Source organism: Ambystoma mexicanum, chromosome 2p, assembly GCF_040938575.1.
Source record: "Ambystoma mexicanum isolate Mex_15411 chromosome 2p, UKY_AmexF1_1, whole genome shotgun sequence".
In the NCBI taxonomy this organism is placed as follows: domain Eukaryota; kingdom Metazoa; phylum Chordata; class Amphibia; order Caudata; family Ambystomatidae; genus Ambystoma; species Ambystoma mexicanum.
In genome coordinates, this window is record NC_090923.1 from 813,963,783 (window position 1) to 813,977,343 (window position 13,561).

The window sequence follows — 13,561 nt, forward strand, 5'->3', positions numbered from 1 at the left end:
TACCCATGCATTACACAATTACAAATGCAGAACCTTAGGTATTCAAATGCAAAGAACACATCTGGATTTGGTGGCCTGCTTTCACAGGGCATAGGCTAGCTCGAGCTGCCTAATATTTGCAAGCCATGATGTGCCCCCCTAAATAAAATGAAGGTGGGTACAGGGATTTCTTGTGTTATAGTGTACTTGCACAGAGCACCAATGCCCTCCCATCCCACCGAGAGGGCTTCCTGCCCATGAAAGAAGCAAAATAGCATACGAGACTGATTTATGTGCGAGGAGCCAGGTTTTCAGTGAGAGCCTGAACATGCCATGGCCTGTGGTAGAACAGAGGTCAAAGAGGGGAGAGACTCAGATGGTGTAACCTGAACTGGGAAGGGTTGGACTTTCATTCGACTACGGCGAGAGGCAGGAGGGGTCAGAAGTCTTGGAATGGCAGTTTGAACAGGCCTGGATGCTGGGTATGGAAGTCCTTCGTTGCAAAGGAATTCTGGTCCAGATCCCAGAAATTAACCATGAATACCTATAGATTTAAAGGTGACCATGTTATTAACGGGGCGATGTGGTTCTGTGAAGGAGCTCGTGTGGGAGTCCTTCCAGAACGGCTGGAAGGTACCCCTGGCGTGAACAAACCAGGGCAGTGATTTGCTTGTGTTTTGGGGTGGGAGTTACTTGTTGAGGTTAGGGAAGCGGAGCTTTAGAGATCAGGGCTGAAAGAAGAAAATTGTCAAAACACGTGACACAGGGTTCCATAGCCAATGTGGCGTCAATGTAAATGTCAATTTTTTTTTTAACCACCCATCTATATCCGCCCCCTACTGAGCATTTTTCCCCAGTTTGATTTGCAATATCCCGCTTACGCGGAGGACACCCAAATATATGTCAGAATAAAACAACCTAGGGAAGCAGTGGATAGAGTGCAAGCCTGCACTAGTAAGATTAAAAAATGGATGCTGGTGAATAAGCTTCAATTAAATCCTTCCAAGCCCACAATTATGGTGCATGGACCAAAAACACGAATTTTGAGCCAAGTACCCCTTGCCCAGCCCATTTTGATGTGCCTACTGCTTTCTCCCACAAGGTGAAAACCACCGGCTGTATTTGACAAGCAAACCAGGGTTGCCATCTCCAAGTTAGTGAAACGGTTAAATCTGTGTATTACCATCTCAAACTGTTGAAACCGCTTCCATCTTTTATCTCAGAAGGTGACCAACTAGCGGTGGTCAGAGCATTGGTCAATGCTAAACTAGATTTTTGCAATTCTCTTTATATGGGTATTCCAACCCATCAAATGCAAAGCTTTCAGGTTGCGCATAATGCTTCTCTTTTCTTTGCCTAGATCTGCACCCCTATCCCAGGCCCGTCAAAGCCTTCATTGGCTTCCATTGCAGCAGGGGGTCCTATTCAAAATCTTATGTCTGGTCTTAAAATGTGTTCACAAGACTGCCAGGGGATCTTAAAATAGGGGTCCCTGGGCACTAGATATCTGATTAGCTCAAGAGTCAGAACAGCTTTACAGTGCCCCAAAACTCTGAGCATATCTCTTACATGCTGGGCTGCGATAAATCGCTTAGTAACACAGTCCAGTTCCTGGTGCACTGCAAAATTTTGAGCCGATCGAGGAAGCCTCAGTATTCTTTATAAATAAAGAAAAGAAATAAGTGTTCTACCACCTGGATGGGTTCAATATTGCCATATCCCCACAGCTCCATGCCATACATAGCAACAGAGGCAACTTTGCCATTGTAGACTTTGAGCAGCAAAGTCTCTGGCAACTCCCCTCTGCCCAAATAGCCTGTTTAAATCTTACAGTCTGCTGATTGATATTGTCTTCAGCCTTAAAAGGTTGATGAAAATCTGACCCCTGGGTAGTCCAAACTATCCACTCTTGGGATCAGGACACCCTTTCTAAACATGGACCAGAAGTTGGGTTGACGTTTCTCCCCCTACTACAGACCATGACAGACGATTTTTGGGCATTCACGTTTAGGTCCAGTGAGTCCATAAATAAAGAATAGTCATCAATAAGACGCTGCAAGGCTCTTGGGGTGCGGGCTAACAAGACCATATTGTCTGCATAGGCCAATAGTGGCAGACCCCTATTGCCCAACCTCTGAATATCTGGAGTGGATTTAAGCAAATGGGTGATACAGGCAGTTCATATAAAGACAAGAGCAAGGGGGAGGGCCAGCACAAGAACCCTGGAGCACCCCACGCTGAACCTGAAAATAGGCAATGCACCGTCCATATGCCTGCTTCTCACACAGGCCACTGTGGACAGATGCAGTCTCTCAAGAAGATCTACCAAGACACTTGGGCAATGAATAGTAAGTAACCAGTTAGTGGTGCCCTAGTCTAGGTGCACATCTCAGGGTGACAAATGTTTCTCCACTGCAGGCCCACGAGCGTGGAATAGGCTTTCTGCTGATCTTTGCAAAATGTAATCTTTCCTACAATTTAGAAAGCGATTGAAAACTGTAACACACCTCGACCATCATTTCCAGTTATCCCTCTTTTGATGCAGCATCTGCTTGGTTTCTTGTGAATATGCGTTATTTTTTTTTTAAGAGGAAAAGAGGAAGAAGCAGAAGGGAGACGTAGAAGACAAGACAAGAAAACGCCACAAAGAAGAAGACAATGACACCCTCACTTGAGGGTCATTTCAGTCCAGATATTGTCTTTCAGCCGCAACTCTGGTCGGACAGCCGTTCAAAGTGTGTGTTTGTGTAGCGATCTTTTGAAAGGCACTTTCTAGGATTTTTACCGTAGATATTCTTCTATCTTTCCCAGAAAGTCTGTGCACAGGCTGTTCAGGTAAGCGGCTCTTACATCTCTTAGCGCTAAGCATTGTAGCAGGAGATGTCTTATTGTTTCAGGTTGATTTATCTGGCCACATAGTCTGCATTCTTTGGTGTGTGATTGTAGCCGGATAGCCTGGATTGGATTTCACGCGTTGGAAGAAGATTTAGGCGTGCTCTCATGTATGTTTTCCTTAGTTGTTTATTCGGAAATTTAATGCAGTAGGTCAGGGGCACTTTCAGTCTGTTAAAACTTGGAGGGAGGTGCTTGGTAAGTTTGTTTGCCTGTGCTTTCTCAAGGGTGACAATCCAATCTTGGGCTTCCATTTTGGCTTTTACTCTTACAGGGTTTACTTTCAGGTCCTCTTCGGTGCATGCGATCGGATGGTCAAGTTGCGGTTTGCTATTTCGCTCGTAATTATCTTATACATCGGCGGAGTATCAGATAAAAAGGGTGTTCCTAAACAATTGAATTGCACTTTGCAGCACTGTTGCTTCCAGGGAAAGCAGCCCAAGCTCTCGCCCAATGATCTCCATCGAAGCCGAATTTGGTACACCTAGTACAGATTTCCATAGGTAACCTAGTTTCCGCCAGATTGTAGTTGGAATGTTCAGGGTTGCACCCATTCCATAGGTAAGTGTTGGAAAAACTTTTCCTTTGTAAAACTGTATCACTGGTACCACTGAAAATTTGCCATATTTTCTGTCGATTATCTTCATTTGGGCTGCAAGGTTTTTCGCTTTTTCCCCCATAGTGATAATTGCATTGTTGATTCGTTCGCTGAATGGTCAATAAACACTCCTTGATATTTGAAGTTCGGTACCACTTCGATGTTGACTTTGTCCAAAGAGCACTTATAATTTGTCTAGTTTTTCACAGACCACTTTCCATGGATCATTAGCTTGGTTTTTGTTTTGTTTATTTTTAGATTGTTTAGTTCCATGTATAGTGCCAAGTTGGTGAGTCGTGTTGCAGGCCAATTTGGGTTTGATTTAGGAGAATCAGATCATCTGCGTACAATAGACATGATATGTTGACATTTCCCAACTTGGGCGGGAAGGATCTGGTTGATAATTTGGCTTCTTTAAGGTCCCCCAAAAAGGCAATGAACATCGCTGGGGCCAAAGGGCAACCCTGCTTCACCCCACATTATGAAGGTAACTCTCTAGATAGGAGGCCTTGATTATTCAGACGCACTCACGCTTTGTGTTCATGTGAAGGGCCATCACTGGGTCAAGCACTTCTCTCTGGCATTTCCATTTTTCCATTTTGGCCCACAGTATTTGCCTTTCCACTCTGTCAAAGGCCTGTGATAGGTCTACAAATGCCAGAAAGACTGTGGGGGAACCTTGCTTGACCTTTGATTTTATGAGGTTTAGCATTAAGATGTTGACTGTGGTGCTTCCCTTTTTTTAGGAACCCCATTTGGAATGGATCATTGGCTGGTGACGTTCTGGCCCAGTTACGAAAGTGGCCTAGAAGGGGGGTTGCAAAGATTTTTCCTATTATGTCAAGCAGTGCGATGGGGCGGTAGTTGTCCAGTTCTTCCCCGTTTCCTCGTTTAAAAATCGGTACCACCACTGCTTTGGACCATGATGATGGGATGGCTCTGGTTTGTCTGCACTGATCGAATAGGATACTGATGAAATTAGCCCATTCCTCTGCGTTCTGGTTAAGGTCTATGTTGCTTAAGCCGTCCAGGCCCGGGGCTCTTGAATTTTTAAGTTTTGTTACAACGCTCTTTATATCCTCTTTTGAGGATAGGTTGATCCATGGAGTTCCCGAGTCTATTTGGGACGGAGGCTTATGGTCTGGCGGGGCCATAAAAAGGTTTTCAAAAAATGTGACCCATGCATCTTCACTTACTGAGTTGGCGGTTCGATTTTCCACCGCCTTGTCTGGCCTTTTGATGAGGGCCCAGAAGTCACTGGTTTTTTTTGTACTCAGTGACCGGAGCATTTCCTCCGCATCCTTTTGGTACATTGCGGGTCTCTATCCTCGCAGTCACGATTTGTATTTCCTGGTTTCCAGTAGCCATGTATTCCAAGCCATCGGTGAATTGGCCTTTATGGCTTGTCTTTGTTTTTCTCAATGCTCTTCTTTTTTCCACCACTGCTCTGTCGTACACGTGGTCTTTTTGGGGTGCCGCTGGTTTGCCTCCCTTCATGTTCACCCTATACTGTAATAGAAAAGGCAGGTAATCTGGGCATTCCATCTTTTTTTCTTTAGACCATGTTCTCCTTTTGTAATTCTCTGTAATGCTTTTGATGTTAGGAGCTGTTAAGCGTAAACGGGTTTGTTGGTTATTCACCTCTATCAGGTAATTATAACTTTTGGTCACTGGGCGTGTCAATGTCCATGCTATGGCCAGAAGATTATGGTCGCTCTCTGTGGTTTTAGAGTCCGAGTAGTCTTCTATGTTCGGTAGTAGACTGTGGGAAATGAAGAAGTAGTCGATATTTGCACTGGAATCGCCTCTCTCCCATGTGAGAGTCGTCACCTCCCAGGATTTCACTGATGCAGCATTGTGTAGATTTCTGGATTTCATAAGGGCCATTCAGGTTGCTCCTCTTCCGCTGGAGTTTTTACCGTCCTCGCTGTTGTGTTGTCCGTTGTACTATTGCAGTTAGTTAAGCGTTATATAAATTCAAAAATATAATCAAGGAAAATTGGCATTTGCCAAAGACACTATGCCTGTGGCAGGTCACTTGAACAGATGGGTTGCCAACATGTTAGGAGTGCCATCTTTGAATGTTTGCACATCAGAGGGTTTCGACTAATCCAGATATTCAGAGCTGTCAAACATGCTGAAAGACAGTTCTGCTGTGATAAAGAAGATAAGGGTTTCATTTAAAGGACCTGCTGAACATCATTGGCATAATTACCAAACGACAAGCCACATGAGCAGATCGGATTCGTTAGCGGGCTGAGATGCACATTAAATATGAGGGGGTGGCACATGACCCTGGGGTGCACCACACGCTAAGGGTTGAAATTCAGAGCAAAAAAGGTGTGATGAATATACTGTGCTGCCCGTTTGACATCACAGGGCTAGCAAATGCCTATATCCCGAGGACAGTGGGCTTGAAAGTATCAATCACGGGTGATGGGACTAATTAATTAACGGCGCCCGCACCGTCCCGGTCCATGAGCATTCCAAAATTGAACAGTACGAATGTGTTGCGCAAAGGGCATCCATTTTCAGTCTTCTGGCCCACCAGTAATTTCATTTAGAAGATCCACCCCTTATGAATGCAAGACTACAAGTCGTGTATTTGCAGAGATATGTGAACCAGGCACATGGTTGTATTTTACACATGACATGGTACAGCCTAAAAGATCTTCAAAGAATGGGCCACAAATCCAAGAAGGATTTAAACATTGCCCAGTTATTCCATGACCTACGACAACGCTATTCCAGTCCCATCCCTTCGTTCAACAGAGGACTGCATCAGGCCCGGCTGTAGATGTGTGGAGGCCCATTTCAACGTAATGTTTGCCTCCCTTGGCTTAGAGTGAAACACAGTCTGGGGCACTTGTGGGGTGCACATATTATAATGGCGACAAAGAAATAGAGCAGGCGGTCAATAGCCGTCAAATATTACAGGACGGCCAGCCAGCAGAGAGTCAGAACACCTAGGGCCCGATTCACAGAAACGTTTTATAATGGCTTTTTTCCCATAGGTAAAAGCTCTGTGAATCAGGCCCTAAATGACCACTGAAAAGCAATAAATCCTGCTTTGTCAGCAAGTGGCTGATGTGGAGTAACTGGCGTTAAAAGGCTAGAGATGATAACACTTTTGTATACCAAGCGGGAAGTGACGCCAGGAAAGGCGCCAGCAAACGTAGATCGTTAAGGGACGCTGCAATGCACACCTCTAGTCTCAGAACGAAAGTAATATATTGCAGTATAACATTATTTCTCACTGGCAATGGGGCAGCTGCTTAACATGCCTGCACTATTTGCAGCAGGTCTTGGTGGAGAATATTTAAAACCATGGCGCGGGCAACCATTTATGCTATATTGCCCTCGTATAGCGTACTTTTCCCTGGTGCTGGACAGAGAATTTGTGAAATTGATTACTTTGCCAAGAGTTGGGTTATTAGTTTGTGTCTATGGAGATCGAAAAAGAGAATTTCAGAGGGCGGTATCATGAACCGAGAAGGCCAAGCCGCTGAATTAAATGAGTGAGGCCCGGAAACGTGGCCTGTTTACAAACCGCAACGATTTTACCAGCGCGTGCCTAGTCACACTGGGCTTCTACTGCAACCAAGTAAAATGCTGGGGCCATCTTCGCCAGCTGCTGGACTGCCGCCCCCAGGCTGCCATCACATTAACCACCAGTGCAATAGCGCTTTTCCAAAGATTTGTAAACTTTTCACAAAAGAGCATCACTGAAGATAAACCTGCTCTCGAGAACCATTTCCCCATGAATTACTAACGGACAAGAGCAAGGGGGATTAAAGCACTGAGCAAAACAGAGACTGTAAATACAAATGAAAGGGTAGCAGACATCTTTGACGGGGGACCCCTTCACTACAGTTCTGGACCGGACACACCTTCTGAACAGACAGGACACTCCAATTAACCACACAGAAAACATTGGGGGGGGGGGGTCAGGTGGGTTAACACCCCAAACTGCCACCTTCGAGTAGAAACCCTGCGGAGACTCCACTTTTAAATTCCGCACTTAGCAACAAATTGTAAGAGCAACGTCTAAGACTGTAAAAGTGTGCTCCTGCTTACACGGAACCATCTGGTCACTGGAGGCGAGATTCCTTCCACGCTGCTTTTTTGGCCCACTCCAAAGATAGAGGTATGAATCGGTGAGCTGAGCAGCTGAGGTTCAGGATTTTGTCACTGTAAATCAGGGGTGTACAACTGATTTTGCTGCTCGGTCAAATGTACCACGCAGGTCGTGTACAGTGGGCCGAGCGGTCTATGGGGATGAGCAGGTGGTAGGGGCCCGAGTATGCAAAAAATGTGAACATAGGATTTGAGGTGCAACCCATTTATTTCAGGTATTTTTTCTAATTGTAACCTATGTTATACATTGCCTTGTAATGGACTTACCACTCCGATTTATTTGCACTGTGAAGTGAAATCATGTTTTAAATAGAAACAAAACTGCAGGCATCAGAATGCAAAAGACAAAAACGGACTTTAGGCCAGGCAACAGTTCATCATTAAACGCAGGTGACCCGGCGGGCCATAAACAATGTCCAGAAGGGCCGCATGTTCTGCACCACTGCAGTAAATACTACTGGTCGGGGCGGGACAAGAAGAGTTTCTATGCCATCCAATTCATTAAAATGTAATTTTATTCTTTATCCATCGCTTCATGCCAGATTCAGCAGCGCAGAGCCTTGAAAAACAAACTACTGCCTATGCATCACGTTATTAAACCGAACTGTTCATGCAGTTTTTACTTCATTGGCGCCCCTAAACTTTGCCACAGTAGTCTAGGACCACGTTTGCCCAGTGGTTGCTCTGGGCTTGTGTATGGATAGCTTGTACACATACATTCTGGACCAGGGAACTTTGAATTAGGCACACATTGAGGCCAGGCAGGATATCTACATAATCCCAGATTTAAATTAATCAGAGAGAAAGAGAACACATTACTTTTAAGGAAGGGGGTTGGTGTAAAGACTGGTGGGGGGTGTCTGTACTTCTGCTCTCTATATGGTAGAGGAGAGGCACAGAGGACCCCAGCCAAGATTCTCCATTATTGGTACGTAGTCGAGCAATCAAGGCCTAGCTTCGCAGGAAGTGATGCGGGCTGGTTCTTAAGTACAGTGTAGTCCCCAAGCACCCACAAAGGAATGTCCGCACACTATCAGTTAAAACACAATCTTTATATAATTAATATTCAAGGTTATATACAATATCACGATAACTCACTTTGTACTCGGTTATCTATAATGGTAAATATATAATTGTACGTGGTACCACAGTTACTATTAGATCTCTTTAAAGTGCATCAAATGTATGGTTAAATGGCACACAAATCAAGTCGTAAAGGAAACCAGCAATAGAGGTACGAGGAAAGCAGTTGGTTGAGACAATTGGCAGAATACTGGCCCCTACCGAGCCCCAGTCCTGTGTGGAGATCCCCCCACCTGGGCAACCTGTAGGATAAAGATATCACAAGCCCAGTCCATATATTGTTCACACGAGACTTTCCAATAGTTCTGCAACCCCAAAGTACCTGGCGTTGTAGCGTTCCTCATCAGGGAATCAACGGCCCTTCTTGCGTGTCCTCCCTTTAAGGCAGGAGTCACGGGTCGAACGTCCGACGAAGAACAGGGTGAGCTATGATGGTGAAGTGGCAACTTCGTTCCTAGCGGTGCTCGTTGATGGAGAAGCGTAGACGTCCTGCAAGGAAGAGGCGTGCGGGGCACCTCGAGGTCGATAGTTCTGGACCGCAAAGAGTTTGAAGAACTGTGGCCCAGCAAAGGCGTCGAGTCATCAGCGTCTGTGGTCTTTGGGTGGCGTGAAACCCACCGGTGGATACTCCTCAGCGCATCAACGGTCTGGCCTTATCCAGCGGGATACAGCAGCGATGACGCGTAAGAGCGTCCTTGGATCAAGAGTTCTTAGGCAAACGGGAGCACGGCGGCTTCGGTCGGCGACGGTGGTCGTCGACAGTGGCGGACAACAGTCCGGGCGCTTCACTTTGGGATTCCGCGGCAGTCCCTATCTCCGGTCGGCAGCCTGTCATAGGTCTGTCTACCAGGGAGCTTTGGCAAAGATCAGCTGGTGCATGATGGTCCCTCGTAGCTTGGGAAGAGGGCGCCTTACCAGGTCCTCTCTGGGTCAGTCCTTGGAGACACAGCAGCTTTCAGATTGATGAAGGAGAGCAACAGCGCAATTCTTCTCATCCAGCAGGGCTTCAAGGTCAAGCGTCAGTTCCACTCCAGATACTCTTCGTAGTTTGTACTTCAACTCTGAACACGATTCCTAGCAGTGAGAGGTCCCCAGATATACTGTTGATCTCCCATTCATTCCGTGGGGTCACACTGGAGCATCCAATCACTACGAAGGGCATTCAGCAGTCTGTCAGCCAATCAGGCGCACGGTGCATTGAGGCCATTCTTCTCCATCCAAACACTCCCAACACAGAATGTGTATTCGGACAAGTACCACACCATTCAACACTACACACTGCATTCATACCAGTTTCGGGCAGGGCTGTCTCAGTCATTGTGTCAAACACTAGATCCCAGACATCCACAACAAAAAGTGCATATTCGTCACACACTCCATTCACCCAGGTCCCACCCACAACATACGGTCGTTGGGAAGGCTCCAGCCAGTCTGGTCGGCACTTCCACACACTACCATATATGGAACTTCCACCCAACAGCCAGTCAGGGGGAAGGGACAGTCAGGGCTTCCCGGGACTTTGGGAAGATCAAGGTAACAGGTGATGGAAGGCAAAGGGCAACGGGGGCCATTTTGTCTCCATCAGGAATCTACCGATTCCAATGACAGGGCCTGGGCATCCCAAAATGGAGGACGCTCAGGGCACCAGTCATTTCAGCACGGAGCTGCCACCTGCCCGTACCCTGCTCTGTGGCTCACACACAGGTGCCCAAAAATATACCCTAGGGGCACAGGGTTGTATCCCCACCCATGGGTGCCATAAGGGTATCCCATGGGTCCGTTCACCAAAACCAAAAGAGAGCTGCACCGCCAGGAGTCCCACATGAACTCCTGTGCGGAAAACACGACAGAACACACGATACAAAGGCAGTAAAGGACAAGGATACGGAGGCCCTGTCCCTCCGATGCATTTCCAGCATCACAGTTGGCATTATGTCATCTGAGGCGGAAAGGACTTGGGAATGCACGGATAGCTTTCAGTAGCGGAATTGCCCCATTTGCTGGTTCACTTTTGATCGTTATTTTCTGATTTGCGCGTTTACCTTCTTCCCTTTTCATCTACTTACCTGAACATGGCGGGGGATAAAAATTGCTCGGGCACCCGTTTTCAATGAACGGTCAAAACAGGGGTCCTAACAGTTTTACTGCGGGCAGTCAGATGGTATACATCCTTTCGAAGCTGCATCTTGCACATGCAAGATCCCGCTATCCAGAAGATCGCTGGTCTTTGGCACAGCAGCTTCTTTCTGCCACCCAGCTGCTCACTACGGGCTGCTTTGTGGCATAATCAAGTTCTGGAAGTGTCACCAAAAAACTACCTTTGTCTTACCTTTATTAGAGGAAGTTACACATGTCCTGCTAGGAGCTTCAGGCCCACCATACATGCTGTGTCCCTTCCTCATCTGGCAGGGAAGCATCCTTCTCAACGTCTTACAGAACTGTACCTAGCAACTAAAGGTCTCCATAAATACGACCACATAATGGCTACTGCTACAAGCAAGCATCAGCTTCAAAGCCATCTGTATGCCATACACATTGCAACAACAACCACCAACGTGAGGGTGCACAGCTCAGTCCCTCATATAAACTAAATACATAAATATCTCGCACCAATTGGTACTTTAAGAAACATTTCTGGTGCAACTGGGTAATGTCCTCGGCCAACAGGACAGACTGAATATTTAACCTAAAGACCCATCAATTCGATGAGCAACCCAGATCCACGCTAATAGGGAATATCCTTCTTGATTCACATATAATGTAATTGTTCAATCTCCTACAACGTACATTGATTTTAATAAATATATATACTTCAAAAAACCACTTCCAAATACATGTCAGCCCTCAGCTGTCAATTATGCCGATCATGACACTGTTCCATTTAGATCAGTCTTCAAATGCATAACAGAATCCAAAAGGAAATTGTAATGCACGCATTTTTTGCAGACTCTTTCCATGCTCCCAACGCACTTCGGATAATACATATCCTTTATCAAGGGAAATCATGCGGTCTTCCTACGAAAAACAAACCGATAAATTGTATTTTTATCTATACCTTTCTGTTCAGAGTCATTATTAAATAACTCGACACCTATAAAAATTAATTCCAACCTTCCTTCAGTAGATAAATTACTCCAACACAATGCCTAGAGACAAAAAAAAAACACATATGGAATAAAGGATCTCACGCACATTCACCAATATATAGTTTAAAAGTAATACAGCGAGGGGCTCACCACTTCAAGAAGCACTTATATCAACGTTTGTTTTTACATTGTAAATGCACCACCTATTGAAAAGTTCAATAAAATTCAATTTTATATTGTTCAGCCACCACTCGTTACACTCTTGCTTGCCTGAATATGAAGCACTCCCCACGAGAAGTGAGGCACAAAACCGGTGAACCACTCGGGTGCCTTGCTCCCATGCTTTTAAAGATGCTGGCGCTCAGCCTTGCGTGCCCCGGAACTAAACCACCCTATTATGCAAGGTGTTCACCTGGCAGACATCTTGGATGGATGTTATTACCCTAGTCTTCCTACATCAGGAACTGCGTCGTTATTTAGCCACCTTATTACAGGGCTCATTCTATTACCGGTCCGGAGCTGGCAACAAGGCCCACTCACAATTTTCACATATTAATATTCATACTGGTAAATACTGATTACCATGCATCATGGAGATGAAGATCACACATTGCATGATCACAATTAACTCACAAATTGGGCAGCCCATACGTATATTCATATTCAAAGAGAAGCCTTCTACTGCTACTAAGCACTCCTCCCTACTAACATCTTAAAGAAGGTATTCAAGGTCCATGTACAGTCATGTGTCCACTGTCGGGAAATGATAATTAAACCAGCTCACAGTCTTCAATATCAAACATTTCTGGTGAATACAGTAACATGGCAAAAATTCGAATCATGGTCTACACGCACTCCAGCCATTACATAGCAGGACAGAGTGCAAAATGCGAACATGCCAAAGGAGATTCCCATATTTAGCAAAATAATCCCACTCAGCATTCATTCCTCTTGGAAGCATAGAGCCCAAAAGCTCCATCCAGAAGATCTCCTCTCCTGTGTGGCAACACCTGCTCGAGAATAACCCATTTTATTTGTGCTACATTATGTCGTTTCTCCATAAAATGCACAGCTTCTGGAGATTTTGTAATTTTTAACCGGATGTTTGACTTATGCTGCGTCCAACATGTTTTAGCTTTTTGTGTGGTAACACCAACATAAAATAGCCCGCAAGGACATTTCAAACTATAAACAATGTTCATGGAGTCACATGTGCATTAATGCCTTAGCACAATCTTTTTGCCAGAATGAGGGCGAGATATACTTTCACCTCTCATGATGTTATCACAATGTTGGCAATTACTGCAGGGTTGCGTTCCCTTATGGTTGGATCCACTCAATTCATTTGATTCCACACCCGCTTTCACTAAGTGATTCCTCAAAGATCTTTCCATATGCAAAGATAGGGCAGGATGGAAATAGAAATAGTCTGTCCAAATTAGGGTCAAGTTTCAAAACCTGCCAGTTATTTTTAACTACTTGATGGATGTTCAAGCGCTGTTCAGAAAACGTAACGTAAACCAAAACGGGGTTAGTTTTCTCAGCCCTAGGCATCAACAGCGAGTTCCAACATCTCACCCACTCATTGTGGAACTGACTTAATATGTTCACTGTCGTACTGTCTATCCAAAATATTATGTTCCAGGACTTTCAACTGTTTTTTATAGTCCTAATCGCTAAAGATAATGCGTCTGTAGCATAAACACAGACTTAGAGGAACACGCTGTAGTGTTCTCTTAGGATGATAGCTTGTTACTAAAAGCAAAGTGTATCCGTTGGTTTTGAA

The 13,561-nt window shown here is 45.3% G+C and overlaps 1 protein-coding gene across 1 annotated transcript in view; it reads right to left on the minus strand.

Annotated features, from left to right (window-relative positions):
* Positions 1 to 13,561, minus strand: part of BLVRB (biliverdin reductase B) — a 203,341-nt gene that overhangs the window by 115,983 nt on the left and 73,797 nt on the right. The window lies entirely within an intron of this gene.